The sequence below is a fragment of the Lathyrus oleraceus genome, chromosome 3 (genome assembly GCF_024323335.1).
Source record: "Lathyrus oleraceus cultivar Zhongwan6 chromosome 3, CAAS_Psat_ZW6_1.0, whole genome shotgun sequence".
NCBI classification, from domain to species: Eukaryota; Viridiplantae; Streptophyta; class Magnoliopsida; order Fabales; family Fabaceae; genus Lathyrus; species Lathyrus oleraceus.
The window spans coordinates 277,650,029-277,655,421 of NC_066581.1; the positions used below are offsets into that span (position 1 = coordinate 277,650,029).

The 5,393-nt window shown below is 30.8% G+C and overlaps 1 pseudogene; it reads left to right on the top strand.

The window, feature by feature from the left end:
• Positions 1 to 964: 964 nt before the first annotated feature.
• LOC127126996 (flavin mononucleotide hydrolase 1, chloroplatic-like) lies at positions 965 to 4,050 on the top strand (annotated as a pseudogene).
• The last annotated feature ends 1,343 nt before the right edge of the window (positions 4,051 to 5,393 follow it).

Sequence of the window (5,393 nt, forward strand, 5' to 3'; positions counted from 1 at the left end):
TTATAGAGGTAGAGAAAGAGTCGCTAGAGGTTTGAACATAAGAGAGCAAAATTAATGAAGAAGCATGTCAAGAGAGATGTTGGAGAATGTATCTGATTTGAAGCATTGCCACTGAATAATGATATTGTTCACAGTACCTTTTGAAGTACTAAGTATCTACCAAAAGTTAGAACATACTAAAGAGGTGACTTCACCATTCCTTAAGTCTTGCAAAACTAAATCCTAGTTGACTCTATCCAGAAATTTGGGGTTTTGATAAGATAAGTTTGCTTTGGTACAGTGTATGAATCAGATGCTCTTCAAGCCTTCAGAATCTGAGTTGTCATTAGAAGTTGGATCATGAGACCAGAGTCTGAACCATTAGAGGCAGATGCCTTCAGAGGCTGGGAAACTAATTCAGAGTCATCAGATTCTGATCAATCAAACTTATATTGCTTTTCCACATATGTTTCAATTAGGATTAATTCTATACTTGTGATCCTGCACACTTGGACATATGTTAGCATACCCATTTATTCTTTAAATACTTTGTTATAATCAAAACTTAAGAGATAAGAACAATCTTGTTCCAACAATATATATATTCTTACGAAAGATAAATCATGTTTGAGTCACTTTTTTTTTGTCAAATAATTTAGTGGTTGTAATTCACTTTTTAAAGATGAACAAGTGAGATATTGCGGATTCAAACTCATATATTTGTATATGATATTGTTGAACAATCATAAACTAAGATGACTTGACGAAGTGAGTTTTTCAATTTTAAATTATGTGATTATAAATATAGATGGTGATAAAAGAAATTATTGAGTAGGACATATTAAATAATGTATTAAACTCATTTCCCTAATAATGTATACAAAATTCCAAACATAGACCTCGTGGATGCCATGTCCAATGCCCCACTTTTTTATAAATGAAACCTTTGCTCCTTTGTTTATTGAAAACGCAGATCATGTGTAGAAATTTTATAAATATACTATTTGTCTGTGTATTGACACCACATCTTGTCTAATCTCATGTACATATAATAAACAAACAGCATGGGATTGGATGAAGTGTTGGGTAGTTTTCTTCAACAAAAAAGGTTAGAAAGTTTCATGTTCTTGTTTGGATTCTCTTTTACAAGAACTAAAACTAGAAAGTTTCATATTATTTATAGAGAGAAGAAGTATACATAGATGAAAACAATAGCAAAAATGGTGTTACCAAGTGTTGGAGTACAATTCACTCCATTCTCAATCCACAAAACACATACAAGACTACCAACAACAACAACACATTCTTTGGAAAAACGTTCACATTCAATTCAACCATAAACATGTCATCGCTCTCAAAAAAAAAAACAGGAAACTTCCAATTCTTCTATTTGATATCATGGACACCATTGTTCGTGACCCTTTCTACAAAGACATCCCTGCTTTCTTCGGTATGTCTTTCGACGAATTCATAGTTTCCAAACACCCAACCGCATGGATTCAATTCGAAAAGGGTCTCATTGATGAGGTATAAAGCAACAAACTTTCATTAATTCACTGCAAAACTAAGAGACCCTCTTTCATGTTATGTATAAAGGTCAAAACTTTTTGTATCCCCGGAGTAAATTGGTATTTAGAATTGTGGATCATGAATCCAAATTGCAATTGGGGCATTTGGGTATGCATGCATTTGAGCTGAATATATTGATCGTCTCATTTTCTTGCAGGTGGAGCTAGCAAGAATTTTATTTAAGGATGGAAGGGATTTTGATTTAGAAGGTTCGTCTCACATTTTGTTGCTTTATGTGTGATGAATTGAACATATAAAAGTATAGCTTAATCTTATGTAGATAACTTGTTTGATATAATGAATCAAAATTTTCATTTCTTTAAGAAATGCTGTTTGCATAATTTGAAATTTTGGTTAGAAAATGAAGCTGGTTTGAAATTTTGATTATTATATGGTCTGGATTATTGCTCAGAATTTCTGCATTTCTGCTTCGGTAACACAGCAGCAGTATCAAGATTAGTAGTATGCACTTTGCTGCACAATTGTTGGTTCCACCCGGCCCCTTCACCCTGATAGTCTTTTATTTACCGTCTCAATCATCGGTTAAGTTGTACAAGACAAATAGTTAGAATGCTCAAGATGGTGATGGGCAGGCAGCTACGAGTTCTGGGCTTACTCTAATTTCCTTTTAAATGATTGCTTTTTTGTTACCTGAGGTACCAATACTCACTATAATTTTGCTGTAAAAACTCTTAATATCATCTTTGAATAAGCATGAATTTAGTTTCGATGCTACTTTGTACTGTGTGTCAACATTGTTCTCCAGGCTCCCTCTATTTCGATATAGCTACTGACTTGCATGTGTTCTACTTAGGGGTGGCAATTTGATCCATTAACACAAAATCCATCCAATCCATCCATCAAAAAATCCATCCAATCCATCCACTAAATAAAAATTAAGTTAATGGATTGATCCAATCCATCCATTTATAAACATGGATTGATCCAATCCATCCAACACATTTTAATGATCCAATGGATTTTTTTATTTAATTTTAAAAAAATAAATTTTTTCAAATATTAAAAAAAAAATCATTTTTTTTTGAAAAAAAAATAATTTTTTTTTGAAAAAAAAATAACTTTTTTTTGAAAAAAAAATATTTTTTTTTTGAAAAAAAAATAATTTTTTTTTGAAAAAAAAATAACTTTTTTTGAAAAAAAATATTTTTTTTTTTGAAAATACAAAAAATATTAAATTTTTTTATCTAATGTTAAAAAAATAAAAAATATATTTTTTTATGGTCAAATAATTTTTTGTCTAATGTTAAAAAAATAAATTTTTTCAAATATCAAATTTTTTTTTGAAAAATAAAAAATATTTTTTATTTTGATTTTTTTTTTTTAAATACCAAAATTTGATTTTATTTTTGATGTTTTTTTACGAATATAAAAAAAAAATCGAAAATAAAAAAAATATTTTATTTTATTTTTTTGAAAAAAAATAATTTTTCTCAAAAAAAAAATACTGATATTGTTTTATTAAAAAAACGTAAAAAACTTTTTTTAAAAAAATAAATTTCAAAGAAAAATTTTAAAGGAAAATAAAATGGATGGATGGATATCCATCCACTAAAAATATGATAATGGATGGATTGGATGGATTTTTATTCTTAATGGATGGATTGGATTGGATATTTTTTAAAAACTTTTAGTGGATTGTTAATGGATAATGGATTGTTTTGATCCATCCATTAACGATCCAATCCATATCCATCCAATCCATCCATTTTGCCACCCCTAGTTCTACTATGTCTATGACAGGCCTTAAAGCTTGTATGAGAAATGGATATTCATACATAGAAGGGATTGAACAATTGCTTCTAGCCTTAAAGAAAAATAACTTTGAGATGCATGCTTTTACTAACTATTCTATATGGTAAGACATTTGATTTCCATTGTGATATCTGTTTCGCTTTGCATGGCGTTCGTTCTACAGAATGTTCTGTATTGTAGGTATCAGTTGATCGAAGACAAGTTAAAGCTATCAAAATATTTTATCTTGGACATTTTGTTCGTGCACATATGGTAGGCCATCTTACTCTCTCTAACTATCATGTCATGCAAACTTTGAATATTTTTGAGCCATTTTCATTGTGTTTCAGGAAAGAGGAAACCAGATGCTGAATTCTATATGGATGTTGTGAGGCATCTTGAAGTTGATCCTTCATATTGTATTTTCATAGATGACAGGTTTATAATCTTCCTACACATATTTGTATAGTTATTGAAGTAGTTTATGCTAAAGTGTGACTGATTTATATAGTTATTATGTTCTCAGACAAAAAAATGTGGAGGCAGCAGCTGAAGTTGGGATCAAGGGTGTTCATTTCAAGAATGTTGATTTGTTGCGCGAAGAACTGTCATTGATGGGGGTTGACATTTTAACAGATGAAGATCAATAGCTTTTTATTTATTTATTTATTTATTTGAATGCAACAATTTCTTTTATACGGTGAAAAAGGCAAAAATCAAACTTCAATTCATATCATGCTATTGAGCTTTGTTAATATGACATCTGAAGGTCAATTCATGGGCATTTTTAAAATGAGGGCCTAACTGTAAAGACCCCAATTTAGACAACTTAAATTTTAAGAATAAATTAATCTTATTAAAATAAGTAAGTCCCCTAGAATAATGACCCTTAAAAAATAATGGTGTTCACTTAATCAGAAATGCATTTTCATATAAGTTAAAATACGTACAGATTATAAAATCTGGACACACTTCAAAATTAATATTGTTTGTGTGTACTTCGTACAAGATAACAAAGAGATAAATTTGGATGTATATATACATAGGATGAATATATACATTGGATGTATATTATACATAAGCCATTATACATACACTGGTCACACAACCATTCATTATTCACATAATAAATCATACATAAATAATTCATTCATAATGTTTATATCAAACAATATATTATCCATACATTAATCACAAATTATACATGATTTGTAACTCAATGGTAAAAAATAAATTATATCAAAATACAACTACGGGGTATATTTAACCCCTATATTCCTCATATGCCTCCTATATTACAGTGCAAATCATGCCTTTGATAATATCGCATCCAGAGTGACCCTCTCAAGAGTGTCTTTCTAAACTCTCCTTCAGATATGGCATCTCTTCCAATAGCAACAATACAATGACATATAAACAATGCATCCACAATATGGTCCACTCTTGTCATTTCTCTTCCATTAATGAGCTGACATGCATGGATCTTCTTTTAACACTCGTATCATATAAGAATGAGGCCCTCTATAAAATCATTGGATGTATCCATATACCATACTACATCCAAGAACAGTTGGCACACTACGTACATCCTCTAGCACCATATGCTCGTGGTAATCGAAACATATCCTATCAACGTCTATGCGAAGGATAGTGGCAGAACCAACAACTGTGGGTCCCTAGGTATACCTTTCAAATATCTGAACTGGCACATTACTCGCTCAGGTATATGTGGGTACATATGTCGAGACCCACAAGTCAACCATCATGTGTATCAGCACATCATCTCCATATGTCGTGTCTGACCGTGCTCTCTGTACGATGAGAAACAAATATCATTTTTCAGAATACGGACAAGAGCAAGTTTGTACGAATCAGTCTCCAAATTCCTCCTAAGTGGGTTAATCGAGTACACGTGTGAAAACTCTTCAGTGTAGTCAGAAACATATTCCCAGCTGGCAATACTAGAGAAATATGGATGGATCCATGCCTGAAAATGGTTCAGATGAAATATCAATAAGGGTGTAAAACAAGTAGTATGAAATTAACAAATTATATGTAAATCAATTACCTAAAATAGACAATTGCATGCAATC